The sequence below is a fragment of the Ahaetulla prasina genome, chromosome 8 (assembly GCF_028640845.1).
Source record: "Ahaetulla prasina isolate Xishuangbanna chromosome 8, ASM2864084v1, whole genome shotgun sequence".
NCBI lineage: Eukaryota > Metazoa > Chordata > Lepidosauria > Squamata > Colubridae > Ahaetulla > Ahaetulla prasina.
Genome location: NC_080546.1, coordinates 32,831,253 through 32,851,523, shown reverse-complemented (window position 1 = coordinate 32,851,523; position 20,271 = coordinate 32,831,253). Strand labels below are relative to the sequence as shown.

At 39.3% G+C, this 20,271-nt stretch overlaps 1 protein-coding gene across 4 annotated transcripts in view; it reads left to right on the top strand.

Moving 5' to 3' along the window:
• The first annotated feature begins 11,140 nt into the window (after positions 1 to 11,140).
• The window catches only part of FHIP1A (FHF complex subunit HOOK interacting protein 1A), a 79,701-nt gene continuing 70,570 nt past the window's right edge, over positions 11,141 to 20,271 (top strand). For 2 of the 4 annotated variants that reach the window (XM_058192754.1, XM_058192756.1), the window contains exons 1-2: positions 11,143 to 11,476; positions 19,646 to 19,766. The gene's annotated coding sequence lies outside the window, so the exon portion shown is untranslated. Of the gene's footprint in view, positions 11,477 to 19,645; positions 19,767 to 20,271 lie in introns of all 4 variants that reach the window. The other 2 variants (XM_058192758.1, XM_058192757.1) reach the window with 2 other exon arrangements.

Here is a 20,271-nt window from a genome sequence, read left to right as displayed (position 1 = left end):
AGGGAAAATCACAAAACTGCACCTCACTTTGGCCATGTCATGTGGGGGAATTCACTGGAGAAAGTAGTTGTGTTTGGAAGAGTTAGTGGTGAAAGGAAACCAAGCCATCAAAGAACATGGTGGCTGGACATTATCAAAGCTGACACCAGACATAGAAAAACTCAAAGAAACAGTGCACGATCAGAAGATGTGGTGAGATTGACTGAATGAATAACATCATCATCATTAATATTGCTAGTTTAAAAGATGATAACCTATCATGGTTATCACATCCACATTTAGACTCTAAAGGTTTTTCAAAAGCGTTTTTCATTATTTAAAGTGATTTTTGTTGACAAATCAGGAGGATCAGGACTGAGAACAACCATTTTAGAAAGCTAAGCACCATACACATACCAGGGGTGGGGTCTGCTTACCTTTAATACCGGTTTGCAGCGGGATTGCGCACATGCGCTTGCTTCACTCACTCGTGCTTGCTTCTGTGCATTCCTGATGATGTCGGGGTCGGTGGGCAGAGCCTACCTGTTTGCAAGAACCGGTCCAAACCTGGGGCAATCCACCACTGACACATAGACAACAATACTTTATATCATACACATACTATACACATCACATATAACTTTCCTTCTTCATATCATCATACTGATCTTGACCATGTTTGCTGGTAAACAGAAGCTTATCTTTTCTGCATCTGCTTTTCACAGGTGGAAACCAGTGGACCTTACTGTGGTTGCTGGAATGGAAAACTAGCCTGTAAACTAAAGATTGGTAATCCGGAGTGGAGAAATGAGGAAAAACTAGAAATTCTGGGAGTGTGGGACGGACTAGTAAATAACCAATTTTCTTCCTTTCTCCCAGTGGTTCACTATAAATGGCTTATTGGGATAATCCAAGCCAAAGATTGCAAGTAAATCCTTTTCTAGACTCCATGGGGGAAAAAAGATATCAATACTTACATCAAGCTTTTTGCTAATTACTTTTAAAACATTTAAGGTGTTGCAAAAATCATTTCTTAAGATTGCTGAACAGCAATTTTTTAAATTTATCTTTTAAATATATTTTGTTAAACACCTATTGATTTTATTACTTGGGCCTGGTGATCTCTGGCTTATAAATTATTAACATCATGGAATGAAGGAGCCAAACACCATATGTTAATCTATCACACAACCTCCTAGCTATACCAAGGGTACTTTGACAAGAGGGTGGAGGGAGAGAAGGTTTTTCCACAGACAGAGGAAGTCTGTGTATGTTTATTTATTAGAATTAGGCAGCCTCAGCTGCTGAGGAGATATAAAATCTAGGATAATTCAAAACTATCAGTAAGGAATTTATATATATACCCATTTCACAAATATGACTTTGGGTGACTTACAATTAAAAAAACACCATTAAAAAGAGTCAAACATTTAAAACTATTATATATTAAAATATCAGAGAGCATCTTCATTGTTATGTAACATGTAGTATGTCAGTCCTGGAAGTCATCTTTTGTATTGGACCTTCAGACCTGCCACATTTACTACTGTGGAAAATTGGGAGGTGGGATTGCGTAAAGCATGGGAGATATATAGTCATACAGTAATAACATTCCTTTCTCAGAGATTCAAGGAAGTCTTGCCCTGCACCTGGGAGGCTGGACCTGGGAGCCATCTCCAGTTGGGACGGTGCTCTGATTTGACCATGTGATGGATTTGTGGGTGTTAGGCAGGGACTTGAATTTTCCTTTGGGTGGGGGAAACCCTGGAAGGTTTTAGATTCATGTTTCCCCAGATGTGCCAATATAACATCTCTAATAAAATGTAACTTTGAGGAAATCCGAGCCTCCGAGTTTTCTTTAGTTGGGGGTGTTACTTGGAACCCTGACATAGTCATTTTAACCGTTCTTCATATCCCTGAGATCCCCAACCTGTTGACATTGCCATGTTTTGAGGAACTTCTAGAAGGATAGTAAGGACAAGGCCACAGAATATTCCAAGGGTGGATTCCATGGCAGAAAAAAAAAAGATGAGAGCAGCAAGATACTCTTCTACCAGATTTGATGGGACTGGCAGTTGTAATCAGGAAGAGACAATCTTGATAGGAGGATGCAGTATGGAATGTTCTATTTCAGGGGTGTCAAACTCGCATTATTACATCATTGTCACATGACATATCATGACTGTTTCCCCCTTCGCTAAACCAAGGGTGGGCGTGGCCAACATGTGACGCATCTGGCCAGTGGGCCGCGAGTTTGACACCCCTGTTCTACTTGGTGAATATTTTAAAAAAAGAGGGTTCAAGATGTTTCAAGCTTTAGTAGTCATGAAAAGTAGGCGGCAAAATTTTAATCAGAGGCCTCAATTATCTCTTTGGGGAATTTGGTAACCACTGAATTCTAGAATAGGCATTCCCCTTCTTTACTAAGGTATTACTATTGCTGTATTGGACCAATCTTTGAATAGTGCAACAATTAGATGATAAAAAATTGCCGAGGAAATTGAAGCTAGGAATGGAAAAGATACAAAATAGAAATGATCCTAACTCTATTTATATGTTACCGATAGAAGAGAATATATGTAGTTCAGGGTTGAGCTGTGGAATTCTTGATGTTCTCTGAGCTTAGTTATTTAGTCAGTTAATAAAACATCTGCAAGAAAACAACTAAACTCCACTATTTATATGTAGTAGCTGAATCTATGTAAGCCGCCCTGAGTCTTTGGAGAAGGGCGGGATATAAATGTAAATTAAAAAAAAAAATATTGCATTTTCTTAGTTATTTGACTTAGTTATTTGAAAGATCAATCTTTCAAAGAAACTTAAGTCATTCTACCTTTGCCAGGAGAAAAGATTTTATGGTAAAAAGGGTTTATAAGCTGTATTTTATTTCATGACAATATAATTTTAAAAGGTTTCAATTTTACAAAATCTGCAATCAACATTTATATGCAATTGTAAAGTTGTACTAAGATCGATATAGAAAATCTGCAGTTAATCTGAACTAGTAACATCTCATTTTAGCAAATCAATGAGCTGGACTTTTATATATTATGAATGTTGCAGGTTCTTAAGATTATTTTTGAATCTGTTTCAGAAAATATGTAGCAAGGGTTTGATTTTACTTTGGTATGTTGGAATTGTATTATGTTTGGCCTTGTTCTATGCTTGATACCATTTTAGTTTATTATTCCTAAAATTATAAATAGGTTGTTAGAAAAAGAAAAAAGGAGTACAAAAGGGTTGCTGAATTATATTCCTCAAAATTAGAATCTATCTAAGTATGAAGAACTTTGGAAATACCACCTGTGGGCTGCTTTAAGGTTTTATTCTTGTGGATTCTAGTAAATGTGACTTAAAACTCTGGATGAAAACTGAGCACAATTTAAACAGATAAAATGATTTTTAGCACCATAAAGCTTCTGTCCTAGATCTTGTCTTATACTATAAATATTACATCACTTTTTCAAACAGAAATTTCAATAGTTAAAACTCATAGAAGTATAAAATATCAATTAAATAATGAGGAGAAAAGAAAATGTGGAGAAAAAGAAGAAAATGGCTTTATATCATTGTTTCTCCACTAGCGATATGAATTCAGCAAGATTTGGAGAAAGCTTATCTCTCTCCAGACATCTTTCTTCATATATACTAATAGAATAATTTTTCTTAAGACATATAAATTTAAATTTTAGATTTCTTTAGATAAGGAATTAATGTTCAGCCTGTTTCAATTTCTTCGTTTTAATAATTGTTAAAGTAAAGAAACTTCATTAGTCCCAGCCTACCCAATACTTTAATAGCAAAATTCTGACTTCAAAATGATTTAAAAATGACATTAAAAAAACAATATTGTTATGTAGCATAGTAAAAATATAAAGTCTAACATCTTCTTCCTCCTCCTCTTCCTCCTCCTCCTCCTGCTCCTCTTCTTCCTCCTTTCTATAGCATAGATTTATCCAAGCCCTATGGAAAGAATGCTTTAGCAGAAAACCTGCAGTTTTAACTAACACCAGAGGGTGGCAGAATGATAACAGTAAAAACAATTTATCCAGCCCTTACAAACATTGATCCCTTTCTGTAATATATTCTGAATTCTACAATGCTTTGAATACTGAAAAATAAATAGAGGATATCGCTCAGGAATAAATATCAGTAAGATTAGTAAAACTGAGCTATTTAGAAGTATTAACTTATCCCAGATATTTTCAACTAACTACCCATAACGTGTTCTTTCAAATAATCTTGTATTTTATCTCTTTTGGCTCCAGACTTCTCAAAATTGGTGGCCCGTCTCTGTGTACAGGTGAAATCCAGGTTTAGAGAGTCAGGGCAGTAGAAGATGGTGAATGATTGATGATCAAGAGAATGTTCTATACAACTTACTGTCAGAGTGGCCAATGAGGTTTTTGGTCTAAGACACCTCTCCAATGGCCAACTTGCCACAGGACAACACGCCATAGGATTCACTGCAGGACAACTTGCCACAAGATAATTTTACATGAGATTGTCGTGTCCCACTCCTCCGCTGACGGCCAGGTCAGGGAAATCCGAATCAGGCGTGCCTCTGCAGCTCTGCCAAAGTCCTAGCAAAGTCCTCAGGGCAGGCAGGAGATCAGAAAGTGACTTCAGCAAGATATGTTTAGACTTTGCCTGACTCAGAGAATGCCAGAAAGCAGATCCTTTATATAGGCCATGGGGTGTGGCTCCATGACTCAGCACTTATCCAGGCCTGCCTCTCCCTTCCTTCTGTTGCCTCCGCCTATCAAGTCTTCTGACGCGAGGGTCACTCCAATCGGCAGCTGTTGGTAATTGACCTTCCTCAGGCTCACATGCTGTGGAGGAGGGGGAGGGGTCTAGTTGCTCCGTTTGCCTGGGCATGGAGCCAGAGCTGGGGGCTGGAGGTATTTCTTCCTCTTCAGCCTGTCTGGGCATGGAGCCAGGGCTGGGGCCGGGAGGCATACTAGGACATTCTTCAGTGTTCGGAAGCAGATAAGCAGACCCCGGCTGAGGTGAGAGCGGGCAAGACACAACAGAGATAACTCAACTTGAGATAAATATACTGTTATCTGCCACTGTTTCTCTGACTTTATTTTCACTTTTGTCATTCACATTTCATTTGATTCCTCCTTTAGCATCTTTTCTTTAATGATTCTATTCTACCATTTCTTAGATATTAATGGAACCATTGAATTTCTAGATTTACTTAGTTCCTTTTATCTGCACTAAAAGCACACAAGAGTGCCTTTAGGGCAGGGATGTCAAACTGGCGGCCCTTGGGCTGGATGCGTCACTTGCAGGCCACTCCCACCCCAGCAATTTGGAGGTCCTTTTGACCTAACAGTTACTGCTCAAACAGCAGATGGCTGTTGTGGCCAGGAGGATCATCTACATTTTATATTGTGTACTATTTGTGCTCTGCTGTCAATCCAAAGGCTCTTCATACATCCCCTAAACTCTGCTGAAGATGTTACCTAGGCTGGTAATGAAACGTTCGAAAATCAACCCACAAGCTCAGAGAATGAACCGTCACCCTTGCTCTTCATAGTTATTAATGCCCTGTTACCTCGTACACTTCACATTGAAGACCACCCAGAAGCTACAGCTGCTTTAGATGAAGAGGTATGAGCAGTAACTGGCACTTTTCAATATTCCCATGAGTCACCTCTACTTAGGTGAGTTGCATCGCTTTCCAGCTTCCAAGTGCAATTCAAGGTACTGATTATTACCTATAAAGTTCTGCATGGAATAGGACTTGGACATCTGAGAGGCCACTTGTCTCTAATTGCCTGCATGGCAGGTTTCAACAAAATCAGGACTGAGGAAATATATCTTCATCATGCCTCATGCCATCTGGAACAGCACCCAGTCCCTTGTGGTTTCAGGAACTGCTTAAAATATGGCTTTAGTTCTTGTATGTATTGGGTGGGGCCAAGCTTTTATGATTATTTTAGTCTGAGCTGTCTGTGTAGTTTTGTATGCTTCCCAGAGTCTACTGGAACTAGGCAGCTATAACAAATTTAAATTAGTAATATTGTTTTAGACTTTATGAATCAGTGTTCAAATTTTGAGAATAAAATAAACTGGATAGTGTTAATGGGTACCATTTATTTCACCGGTGTCAAAACTCATGATGTAGCAACATTTTCCCCCTTGGTAGAGCTGCTGTGGGTGTGGCCTGCACGTGACGCATCCGGCCCACGGGTTGCCAGTTTGACACCTCTAAAATTTTATTTGAATGCAATGAAGATATAATTTCTTGTTGTGTTCTGCTTGCCTCTCTCGGAGCTTGACAGCTTCTCCACTACTACTAAAAATCTGCCTGGATGTACCACTGAAGTCATCAAAAGTCCTGCTTGATTTGACAGCACCTTATCTTTACAAAGCATTGAAAGTCAATGAAAAGCTCCCTATCTGTGTCATGGTAGCATAGCAAAATAATTAGCAGAGCTTGCTGCAGAACTGGTCCATATATTTATAGCTGCTATATAGTATAACCTTGTGACTAATAAGAAACCATGCTTTTCTTGTAGAGGGAACAGTTTTTATACATGTAAAGGAATAGAGATTTCTTAGACACACAGGCTGGACTTACACATATTAAACCATAATGTGATGTGGTTGTTAGCAGCCAAACTATGTCAATTTTCAAAAATATTTTTACAAATAATGGCTTAGTGAGATATTTGATCCCATCCATTGCATCAGAGCTAGTCCTTGCTTAATGATCATTTGTTCAGCAACCATTTGAAGTTACAACAATGCTGAATGAATAGTAATTATGACCACACCTCAGTTATGGTCATTGTAGTCATGAGATCAAAATTCAAGCACTTGGCAACTGCTTTTTTACAACCACAGCATGCACTTCCATTTTCTGAACTATTTCCCCCATCTCTGTGCTTTTAGCCACCCTGCACTTCACTACCTACACTTGCCACATTTTCTTCTTCCTGTTGCAGGTCTGGGACCCTGGCTGGATGACTGCACAATCCCAAGATCCATGAAGTGAGTGTAGCAGGGAGCTTGCCAGGCCTGGCCAAAGAGGCGGCTGTGGAATAGTTTGTGCAGGACAGACGCATCTGATCAAGATGTAGTCCTCGCCTAAGAACCGCAACCAGAACTGCCATTTCTAAGTGCCCAATCATGTGTTTTACCTAATAACCATCTTGCTCAGTGACAAAAAATTCAATCCCAGTTAGCCCCATTAAGCAAGAACTATCTGAATACAGGTTATTTGTAGAAAATAACTAAAAAGGAACAGCCAAGTCAAGTTGCTGAACAACAGATTCTCAAAAAACGTTGATACTGGTATGATGGAACTAGTCAGCTATTCTGCTGGAAAATAATTGTTATAATAAAGACTGTTAAAAAATATAAAGGTAAAAGAAATCCCAAATTAAAATATTATAGTTATGGTGCTATGGTATGTAGCTCTAGCATTAGAACATATTTGCATATTTTTAGCTTGAACTGTTTCTACAGTTATAAGGAATAGCTACTTGTTCCATGTATCTGATTTTGTGCTATACACAAAATGTATGATGAGTGGGTGCTGAATTATGCATTAAATTATGCATTAAAACAAAAGAAAAGGAAACAGAAGAATATTGGGGAAGAAAAATGGTATTTTATTTAATCATTAATGGTCATGGTCATTGTTCCGTCAGGAGTTCTGCATTAATAAGCACTATTTCCCAGTATTCTACAAAGCACTTCAGCTCATGTTCTTGCTAGCAAGACATGTTTCTGTTCAGCTTACCTTTCTCTGCTGTTCATAGACAGAATTACAATACATTAGTCTGTTGGTTATGAATTGCTCTAATTTTTGTCTTCCATTCATATTAGATCATGTACAAAACATTTATTTTAAGCAGGTTATTTAGGGGGAAAAACCCATCGTTTCAACTTTATCACAGATGGGATATCCCACCAAAAGTATTCAGTTGTTTTCATATACATGTTTGCCCATGATGATTGTATACAATAGCATCAATTTTCTGCTACTTTTGTAATTGTGACATATTTATTGTATTCATTAAACTGACAGACCGCTTTTCCTTCACAGGAAACATGGGAAGCTCCTTTCATTTTAACTGTGCAACAACAATCCTTGAAAGATAGATACATTTATTTAAATAGATATACAATATATGCTACCCGTCTCAAAAAACCTGATTCTGAGTAGTTGACAAGGGGACTGACAAAAACTAAAAAAATAAAATGTTAATACAATATAAAATACATTTCACAACCAACTAAAACACAAAGTGGCTGCAAACCATACCGTACATCAACAGTTACTCCCAATTATCCTCCCTAGTCCATGCCTGGGAAGCAATGTCTTCAAGGCTTTCGGAAAGGTAAGCAGAACTGGGACAACTTAATCTTTGGTGGTATGGAGTCCAGAAGGCAGACACAGCTACAGAAAAGATATGGGAAAGATTGGCCTAAGAGACAGTAAGTAACTCAAAGTCATCCAGTGTTGTGACCTAGACTTACTGAGTCATTACAATACACAATTAGTCCCCAAAAAACCCTATTTTATTGTAATAGCTGAGAATTAAGTTCATTCCCAGCTGAGTCCCAATTAGTTGCAAAAAAAGTCCTTTGGAAGAAGTCCTTTGGGATAATCACCAACCTTTATCTTCTTTGACACCCTGCCAAAGGCCTTACTTGGCAAAACCCCACGGAGTTCAGAAACAAACAAGAGATGTCAACTGGAAACAGAGTTAGCAATATTGCTTTCCTGCAAAAGGCCCAAGTGTCTTTGTTTCTCTTTTAAGCCTTATGGGAGGGGCCAATCATCTCCTGGCCTTACTCCTGAGTCGTTCCTTTTGCTTTAGCTGCTCTTGCCTTCTGGCTCCTCCTGTTCCTCTCCCTCTCTGCTGTCTGATTCTGGGGGCTCTGGAGTCTGCATCACTCCCAGATGGCCCTGGCCCCATCTCTGCCTCTGATGCAGAGCCCTCGTCTGGGCCTTCCCTAGCCTACTCATTGTCTGACTCCGCTGCCAGCTCCACAGACTGCTGGCGAACCACAACATCCAGTGAGATACCATGGTTAAGGATAGACTTTGTCTTGGTTAACTACACATATAATATACAGTTGGGAGATATACATCTATTGGACAACAGGACTGTGGCTGAAAATATATAAAAAATAATCAGAAATATACATTTTATTCCTTGCCATTTTCAGGATGGTAATGATTAGAGATTTAAATACACCCACACACCCACACACACCCCTTTTTCCTTGATGACAGATATGTCACTAGCACTCCTGAAATTTTTATACATCAGTTGATCCTTTTGTGCAATTTCTAATAACATATTTAAGAGATATAGAAGGGTGGTAGTGGTTATATTTTTATTGCTGATGTTTAATCCTATTTCTAACCATCTAAATCACTTTATCCAGCTGTTTTATCTATCAAGTGGAAAAGGTTCAGAAATTGGTTGTTGATAACAGGAAAATTTAAGCGTTAACTCTCTAACAGTAAGAGATTTAAGCATTAAAGATAAAGCATTCTCAAAATAATGTCTGAGAAATACATAACAGCATCATGGTTCATTGAATAAATGTGGTTTTTATTAAAAAAATATACAGCGGATAAATATAACATGGGATAAATTACCTACCAGCATATATATACTTGAATTTTGCATTTTTTTAAAAATTGCACTTCATAAAGATTGAGTGATTCACCTTTCTCAAAAATAGACTGAGTTTCTGAGCAGAAAAAAATAGGCTTTCTGTATGACATTTAGGGTACAGAAGCCTGATTTACAGAAATTAGGAAGTACATTAGGAAGTATGTATGATTATCTCTCAATGTGTAACCACAGTGGGGCAGTGGTTAAGAGATTGTATTAGAATTAGACTGAAGTCCATCCTCAACCATAGAAGTGAGTCACAACACCCTAAACCATGGAAGTGAGTCACAACATACAGCACTTCAGAAAGTTGCTGCTCTGTTAAAACTGGAGACAAAGGATCATCTCTATAGCTTTTAACTCCTGAGTAGGCCGATTTTCCTCAAGTTTCCAGCTCAAGCAAGCGCTGCCACCTATTGAAATATGGCAGAAATATTTAACATATTTAATTTTTTTTTAAAGAGTTACTGTGAATGTGCAATAATTGTTACCATCATTCTTGGCTCCAGCAAGACAGGATTATTCATTTCTCTTTCTAATCTCCTGCTAGAAGCAATTTGTTTTTGAGTTTTAGCGAACAAAAACAGCAAAACTAAATGGGGCAACAGTACTAATGGGTATTAGAAGTACCACTGGTTGCCTGGCAGCCTAGGAAAGGTTTGCGTGGAATCTCAGAGAATTAAGCTGCTTTCTGGAGCGAAAGGCCAGGAAGGCGGAACTCCAGGGAGCCTCTGTACTAACCAAGGTAAATTTACAAGTTGAATGTGTTTTATTCAATAGCCTCATAAAGTGTTAATAGACTTTTTGTCCCAGCAAGAGCACAGAGTGATTTTTAGCATCAAGATGGCACACCATTGGCAGGCTTCTGCTCAGCCTTCTCCCAAATTTCAAGGTTTAATGAGGCAAGAAGGACTAGGAGCTACATGATAGCAGTGCTCCAATATCTAAGGAGCTGCCACAAAGTCGGAGAGAGGGTCAACCCATTTTCCAAAGCACCTGAAGGCAGAACAAGAAAGCAATGGATGGAAACTAATCAAGGAGAGAAGCAACCTAGAACTAAGGAGAAATTTCCTGACAGTTAGAACAATTAATCAGTGAATAGAATAGAATTTTTTATTGGGCAAGTGTGATTGGACACACAAGGAATTTGTCTTGATGCATATGCTCTAAGTGTACATAAAAGAAAAGATACAAAGTTACAATCATACAGTGGAACCAATTGCCTTCAAAAGTTGTGACTGTTCCAACACTGGAAGTTTTTAAGAAGAGACTGGACAACCATTTGCTTTCTTGCTTGAGCAGGGGGTTGGACTAGAAGACCTCCAAGGTCCCTTCCAACCTTTTACAGCTATTCTGTAAAGTCCACATTCGTATCCTGCGCCCCGCCGTCTGATTGCTGCCAAGCGCAATCAGACGGCGGGACTAGTAAATCCACCACGTGGTCGCCTTAACTCCTCCTGGAGACTCCAGGAGCCGGGAACCCAAGACTCACTCAGGCTCCCCGCCCTTCCTCTCAGCGCCTGGAGGATTATGGCTCAGAGCGGCCCGCTGACGCTTGAGGAGGCACAGGGAGGGACTTACCTGCTGCTGCTATTGTCGGGAACGGCGCTTCCTCCGCCTGCCGCCTCTCCTCTCTCTTTCCCCGAAGGCCGTTCCGAATTGCGCATCCTGGAATCCATCTAAGTGACCCGGTCGAGGGGGCTGCTTCTTTTCGCCTCGAAAGGAAAACTTTCAGCTGTCCGAACACGCGGATTATTATCAAATCAGCTGAGACGCGCGTCGAGGGTGTGGTCTTGTGGCGACTATACCACGGAGGGAAGGGCAGAGTCGCCTCAAACCGCCAGGTATGTCCCCCCCCTCCTTTGGTCCTTCCAGAGCGAATGGGTGGGAGCCAGCATATTCGTCCCTCTTCGCAACCACGTGGTTCGGGGGGGGGAAGTTCCCTCGTAGACCAGGGGTCCCCCAACCTTGGTAGCTTGAAGAGATGTGGACTTCAACTCCCAGAATTCCCCAGCCAGCAGTTTGTGGACTTTAAAGCTGGCTGGGGAATTTTAGGAGTTGAAGTCCCCAAATCTTGAGAAAGTTGCCAAGGTTGGACGGGATCGTTAGATGATAAGGACCGTATAGGCTCCATAAAGGGCTGTCGGGGATATTGGAGGAAACCGGGAGAAAAGGGCGTGGGGATCGTCTTGATGGAGGGGGACTCGTCGTAATATCCTGGCGGCTGAGTCTTAACCGGGCGATCGCACTCTGACCTGAGGCCTAAAAAGAGCCGGACTGGGGTTTCTTTCGCCTTTTTCTTTCATTCCAAAGTTGATGGGATGTTCATTCCTATTCATTCGAAAGTGAAAGGTGCAGCAATGGAAAAAACTTTCGAAACAGCCTATATAGGAAGGGGCGCTGGATTGTGAGTTTTGTCAGGGTTTTTCTACGGTCATCTTCCTCTACCTAGGTGCTATAAAGCGGTGTGTGTGTGTATGTGGTATCCAACCTTGGACTTCAATTCCCAGAAGATTTCCTGGTCGGGGAATTCTGGGAGTTTGAAGCCCACATGTCTTTAAAAGTTACCAAGGTATGGAGACCCCGGTCATAAAAAGTATTTCTGAGACTTGTTACTTAACCAGAAGTTCTCCTCCCGCCCTCCTTTGTAAATTGCTAGCATACTTGGGAAGCGGCAGAGGCGTGAACGCAATAAGCGTTGCAACTGGATTGGGTGTCTTTTTTCCCCTTTGGCCGATGTCGGCAATCGCTGATTCAAAGCATCAAAAGCTTCGCTGTTTTTCCTTCCCTCCCTCCCTCCGTGAGCGTCTCGTTCTCCCGAAACAAAGCCGGAAAACAACGAGCTTAATCCGCTCTCATTTGGAGACGGATGGCGTCGCGCTGCTTGGAAAAGAGGCGAACGCGGAAATGAGCTCCTCCTTCCTTATGGAGGCAAGAGCCGCATGTTATTAAGGCTGATTTATACAGATTACTACCGATCTTATACGCGCTGTTACACTTTCAAATATGTGGGGCTGACCTCTTCCCGCTGCGCTTTCAAAGAGCTAAGAGTTGGATGAGCTCTATTGCGACTTCATTTCTCGAAAGCTCAGTGGCATCCACCCATAACTTGCTTGATTCGTACATTATTTAGGTCAGGGGTCTCCAACCTTGGCAACTTTAAGCCTGGCGGATGTCAACTCCCAAAATTCCCCAGCCAGCAAAGCTGGCTGGGGAATTCTGGGAGTTGACGTCCGCCAGGCTTAAAGTTGCCAAGGTTGGAGTCCCCTGATTTAGGTCACCAGCTAATAATTCGAATGTAAGGTTCTTTATCTTTAGAGGGAGAAAAAAGAATTTCCTTTTACGCTGCTTTCTCATATCAAGGCCATATTGGGAAATAATAGTTGCTGTTTTTTATCTGCATGAAAATACTTACTGGAAGACCATATTCTTGAACCATGATGTATTGGACTATGAATTAGGCAAAGCTCTTTTAATGTAGCAGTAATACAGACCTAGCACATAAAGCTAGTTTATGATGTGTTGTGTTGGACCTGGAAAATAAAGTAAAACATGTAATACTGGGGTCATTGAGAGAAATGAACGTATTTGATAGGTGATGCATTTTTTTCTAAATTCACAGCACTCATTTAAAATCAATGAAAAGAAATCTCTCTGGTTTTGGATATAACAACTACTTCATGTCTTTTGGGTAAAATACCTGCAGACAACATATTTTCTTCCTTGTAGATATAGGCCCAATAGTAGGAAAACTCGCCCTGAAAGATGTAATATTGAGCTCCCCAAATGGTCACAGCTATGCTCTCCATCTGACTTTTATCATTTTTTAAAGTACTTTTACTTATGTTTTCAATTACATTTACCTATTTTGAAGTTTTTTAATGTAGGCATTTGTTACTTGAATTTTTATTTTGTAAGGAAATTCTGCAAACCACACCCATAACCCTATTTCCTCTGACATGGTATTTCTTAGATACATTGTTAGTTTTTTCTAAAGGCAGTTTAAGAGCATAAATGCATATCTCTCATATTTGGTCATAGGGTAGTATAAATTAATAACATCGTTAAGAATTACAACTATTTTAGTAATAACTGTGGAATCTGTGAGATGCCTAAAAGAGAGCTAGTTTGATGTAGTGGTTAAGGTCCTGGTTTAGAAACCAGGAGATTGTGAGTTCTAGTTCCACCTTCAGCATAAAAGCCAGCAGGATGACTTTGGGCCGGTCACACTCTCTGGGTGGTGGTTGTAGGAAAAAGGAAGGATAAAGGAGCATTATGTATATTTTCTGTCATGAGCTACTTATGCAATAATAAAGCTGGGATAAAAATCTAATAAATACACAAAAGCTGACATACCAACACAATACTATAATATTAAAATAGAAGGCTTGTCTTTTGGGCTAGGATCAAAGATAATCAAAGAATATAAAAGTACTATACTTGTCTGTTGGCAGTCTTGGGGTAAACGGGGAAGGGATTATAAGATTTGTAGTTCTTACTTAGACTAGCAAGCTGTTTCTCAGGCTTTGCCACATGTCCTTCAGCCTACTTTATAGGAATGAACCTCTGGATAGGAGGTAACTGTGTCCTTTGGATTCTGAGAAGACAAGTTTTGTTCCCTTTTATCTGTTGGTAGCATTAACCTTTAGCAGATTCCTTGCTGGAAAAAAAATGGAGCAAAATATTGTCATATGATTTAGCACTTTGTACTGCCTTGTAACCGAAGCTGAAGCCTCTTACATAATAATCACTCTGAACTAGGTAGGACATTTGAGTGAACATTCATTCTTTATATTGTAAATTTATCTCTATTGTGGTTGAGGATAACACTGGGTGGGTGAGGCAGTTTTTAGGCATCCTGTTTACTCCTCTGGGCATGTATTGTCCTGCATCAGCTACTTATGCTAGCTTAGTTTTATGGTAGGTGAAATATTACCAAGGGTTGTGGTAGGAACACCTAACCAAGCACATCTTTCTTCCCCCATATTCCAATATTTGTCCAGCTTCTTTTATCTGTCATACTAACCTTATTCAATCTATATTCACTATATGGGATTACTCAAAACTCAACATTCTTTGCCTCTGGACCGAGACTTCTGTAAGGTACAGAGTTAGTGAACACTGCCTTATGATGGTACCACACTGTGTAATTAGGATGCCATCACTTGGACATTGTGCTGTTGGAAGAAATGGCCATCTGGGTTCAGTTCCAGGTGGGGAGAACTTGGAACTTGGACACTGGAAACATGGAGACTGCTTGAAAAGATGGTTTAATGGTGGACAGGACCATGTGGTTTTGAGGTTCTGGGCCAAAAAGCACATATGGGAGAGAGAGACAGAGAGACTTATACCCTCCCTTGGGCCCCACTTTGAAGCTTCCTGTTCTTGTATTCTGATTGGTTGTCAGACTCCCATGGGTCCATGCAGGGGTAACTTTGTAGTGTCTTGAGTCCCAAGCTTGACTGAATCTTGCTGGGTGCTGTAATCTCCCCAGGTGCCATGTGGTGAGTTCTGTTGCTAGATGGGTAGAGGGCTAATCCTATCATGTCCTGAGGGCCATATCTTAATCCCATCACCCTGGAGGTGGGGGCAGGGAGCTGCTTTTGTCTTTTCTCATCCAGGGAAATATAATATTCTGCCTTTTAAACATTTCCTAAAATATTTCATTCTTCTAGGAGGCGGGTGGGTGCTAACTTCCTACAGTACTATTGCAACTTGGAACAACAGCAATATAGCAATAGCAATAGCACTTAGACTTATATACCGCTTTACAGTGCTTTACAGCCCTCTCTAAGCGGTTTATAGAGTCAGCATATTGCCCGCAACAATTTGGGCCCTCATTTTACCCACCTTGGAAGGATGGAAGGCTGAGTCAACCTTGATATAAATGATTTATTGTAATACTATTTTCTGTTGAGCCAGGTATAGCTCAACGACAAAATGTCATTGTCTATTAAATTGAAATGGAAAGATTGATACTTGACTACAAGAAGAATTTAAGATGAAGACATTTAAAAGTGAATTTGTTAGGAATGTATTTAGCATACTTCCTTTTCCTGAATCTCTTATATTTAATGCTTGTGTTAAGTGCCTTTTCTGCAATGGTGCTTACCCTGTGGGATAGCTACCTTGTCCCTGAACTATTAATGGTCCTAGACCTGTTGGAAAGCCTTAAAAGCCTGGTTCTTTCCACCTGGTTCTTTAAATCCAGAAGGTTAATGGAGTTTTGGTTGAAAAATTAATTACTTTTTATATTGTATATTTTAGTGTTCTTTTTACTGTTTTATATATATGTTTTTAGTCTTATGACTTGTTAGCTCCCCAGAGTTACTTGATCCATATGGATCAGCCACATTAATTTTCAGAATAGAAAAGTGTTAGATAGAAGTAAAATTCCAGGATAAATTGGGCACAAATATAGTCTGATTCTTGTCATGATATGAAGCATAAACAGGTGAGTTAAGATAGTTCAACCTCTGTTCTATTTACATTTCTTATAATTAGATCAGTCCTGTTGGGAATACTACTACATGTACTTACTGGGCCTAAACAACAGTGTTTTATTATCCATAGCTACGAAACATTTAACATACTTTGTTGCTAGCCAACTGGTTTATTTTTTAATGGATTTCTGATGTAACACTGGAGAGTTTTTCAAAGAAGCATTTTTATAACAAAATAGGACAAATGGTACATGACATTTGACTCCCGATATTTATATGCTTGGTGCAATGGAACAGAAAGGTAACTTTAGGCAATATTAGTTCTAAACAAGTAGTCCTCCATAATTGAGCCCAAAATTGCTGATGGTAAGCAAAACAGTAAATTACTTTCGCCCCGTTTTATGACCTTTCTTGCCACAGTTGTTAAATGAATTGCTGCAGTTGTTACCTTAGTAACATGGTTGTTAAGTGAATCTGGCTTCCTCATTGAGTTGGCTTGTCAGAAGGTCACAAAAGGTGACCACATGAAGCTGGGACACTGCAACTATCATAATACATGCCAGTTGCCAAGCATCTGAATTTGATCATGTGACCATGGGGATGCTGCTAGAGCAGTGTGAAAAATAGCAATAGCATTTAGACTTACATACCGCTTTACATCTCCCTCTAAGCGGTTTACAGAGTCAGCATATTGCCCCCAACAATCTGAGTCCTCAGTTTACAGACCTTGGAAGGATGGAAGGCTAAGTCAACCTTGAGCCTGGTGAGATTTGAACTGTCAAATTGCAGGTAGCTGGCAGTCAGCAGAAGTAGCCTGTGGTACTGCACTCTAACCACTGCACCACCGCAGCTCTTATGGTCATAAGTCACTCTTTTTAGTGTTGTTATAACTTCAAACGATCAGTAAACAAATGGTTGTAAGCCGAGGACCACTTGCAATTTGGTCTCATAGGATCCTAAGCCATAATGTGATTGGTTTTATTTTAAACAGTTTGTGAAACTGACTTCTTCAATAAAATTCTGTATAGCAAGATTGAAAAGCTAGCTATTCCTATCTATATAATTTGTTTCATACCCTCCTGACCGATTTATTTATGTATTAATAGTTTTATCTCATCTTTATTACCTTATAAGTAATTCAATAGAATAGAATAGAATAGAATAGAATAGAATAGAATAGAATTTTATTGGCCAAGTGTGATTGGACACACAAGGAATTTGTCTTGGTGCATATGCTCTCAGTGTACATAAAATAAAAGATACGTTCATCAAGGTAGTGAACATATATAATGAATATATGTTAGTGAATATACTCCTTCCTATTTTTCTCACAGCAATGATCCTAAGTGGTAGGTTTGGCTGAGAGAGAGTGACTGGCCCAATGTCATCCACCAGCTTTTATGCCTCAAGTGGGACTAGAACTCACAGTCTCCTGGTTTATAGGCCAGTACCTTAACCACTGTAACAAACTTCCTCTCACCAAACATATATAAATATGGAAAAGTTTGTGAAGACATGCACAGAAAGGTCACATATGCTAGTTGAGTTATTAGAAATGTTAAGAGATATGATAGTTGTCTTATGTGTCAATGCTACAGATGATTTCTAGATATGTATTTTAATAGCCATTGGTATTGGACTGGATAAAGCAGGAAAACTGCTAATTCTTTCTTTCTTCTGGGTAGCTGTCCTTTAAGGAGACCAGACTAGGAAAGCATGTAGGTCTTGCAATACTGCTTTTATTGGAAAGCTATAGTAACAGAATGTTGCAGGTTTGAATGAGCTTTTTCCTTCCCTAGTTGAGTGTCAACCTAGCCAATTAGGCTAGTAGTACATTACAGGCAGTTCATAATTGTGGTTTAAGTCAAGGACTACCTATTTATACACAGGTATGATCAGTAGGGAAGGTGGAATACAGTACTTAGAAAAAGCTAAGATGTACGGTAGCTTCCATCATGATGAGTTGGTCATGCTTCTTGAGAGTAATGGGAGTTATACGTGTCACGATGGCGCAATGGTTAGAGTGCAGTACTGCAGACTACTTGTGCAGCCTGCCAGCTGCCTGCAATTTGGCAGTTAAAATCTCACCAGGCTCAAGGTTGACTCGGCCTTCCATCCTTCCAAGGTGGATAAAATGAGGACCCAAATTGTTGGGGGCAATATGCTGACTCTGTAAACCGCTTAGAGAGGGGCTGTAAAGCAGTATATAAGTCTTAAGTGCTATTGCTATTACTGATTAATACATCTGGAGTGCATCTGTCTGAGAAAAGGTATTCTACTTAATGTAATTTCCAATGACTGCACCAAACAAAAGCTGTGATTCCAAAATGTTGGTGATAAAAGTAAATGCAGAAATTAAGTTTCTTTTTATATGAGTGCTAAATTAATAATTTGCAGTGATATTAATTAAAATATTTCATAGAAGGTAATAATACATAGCTACAGAATGTGGAGTGCATTACTCTGCCATTTGCCCTCAAGATACTTAACCTTTCACAGTGGATTACTACTTTTTCATCTCCATATCTATGTTGTTTCCTTTGACAGCTGTTATTACTAACCTATTTGGCTTGAAGACAGAAATCTTTAATTTAAAAGGGTCATGGTGGATCATTTAACAAAATTAACCTTGGATATCTAACATTCTAAATTAAAGTGACCATCTGATATTGTAGCTATGGAGATTTTTGTATTTTTAAAATATGTATTTAATATATATTTAATATATAACTCTTCCTGATTTAGATTTAAAGGAACACAAAGTTTCTCTATGCTAAATTTCTGGAACTGGTATCAGAGATGGTGTAATAATCATAATATTGCTTAACACAGTGTAAGCCACCCTGAGTCTTCGGAGAAGGGCGGGATATAAATTCAAATTTAAAAAAAAACTTTGATATGTATATTCTATGTATGAAATTTTAATTTGTGTTTTTAGGGGGCACTTTAGAGTGTATGAAACTTCCAAAGTCTTTTGCTGTAACCAGATTAGTAGATTGCACCAGAAAGAATTAGCTGTTTTCATTGGATTGTATTAAGTAAGGATATGAACATAACTGTCAAAAAAGACGACAGTTAAATTTTTCATTAAAATTAACATGCAATGGAAAGTGCATTAAGCATTGTATTGTATTTCTAAAGAACAATAGTTTATATAATTCTAATTATAACATATACAGTCATTTATGGTACCAGGGTACAATATCATTAATAAAGTAATGACATTATATCCCCACTTTGAACAATAGTATAGGTGAGATGCTGTCAATTAGTTGTTCAGGTACTAAAGACTGTAAGATTTGGGTTGAGGGAGAACAGACTAAAGCTGAATGAGATGAGTTACTGTTTATACGCTAAGATCCGTGGTCAACTCCAGGTTATTTTTGGGTGGCCAGGCACTTTGATCTGGGGCGTCCTCTTGGACTCACAGCTCCTCCTCAAATAGCAGAAGGAAGCCAAGACCAATGAGAAGTTTGCCTGACTTCACCTGGTCCAGCTGGTATGGAAAGACCTAGCTATAGTGATTCATGCTCTCATTATATGTTTGGATTACTGTGACCTACTTTACAGGTGACTGCCCTTGAAGAATATTTGGGAATTACAACTGGTCCAGAATATGACTCGCTTATTTACCATTTCCTGACATTGGAATCATTTAACACCAATTCTGTGGACCCTGCATTGATTACTGGTAAGTTTACTTATCCTTGTAAGCTGCCTGGAGTAACAGAGAGTGAGTTGGGCATCCATGTAAATAAATATAATACTAGTAAAATGATCTGTAAAGCTCTTCTTGGCTTGGCTCTTGAATAGGACTGTAGGACTGCCTTCTTTAAATTACATCAGCCCTATTTATCAGATACTATAAGGAAGAAGTACAAGTGATTCCATGCTTCCACAGCAGAGGGGTGCTAAAACTAGATGGTGCTGATTCTCTATAGTAGTGTTGGTTTCTCAGTGGAGATCAAACTCAAATTTCTTACTATCCTGTAGGAAGCTACTAGACAAACTGTGACCTTTTCTCTTATTAATTTAGAGACATTTCCTTACCTAAATGGAGAAAAAGAATTATCAGAGGTGTGCGAACAAGTCAATGGTAGTGGGACTGACTTCTGTTTTCCTATTGGCTTGCCTGTTGAATTTACTTACGGAAAGCTTGCAGTGAGCATGGGTGATCCTTCCTTCCTTCTTTCCTT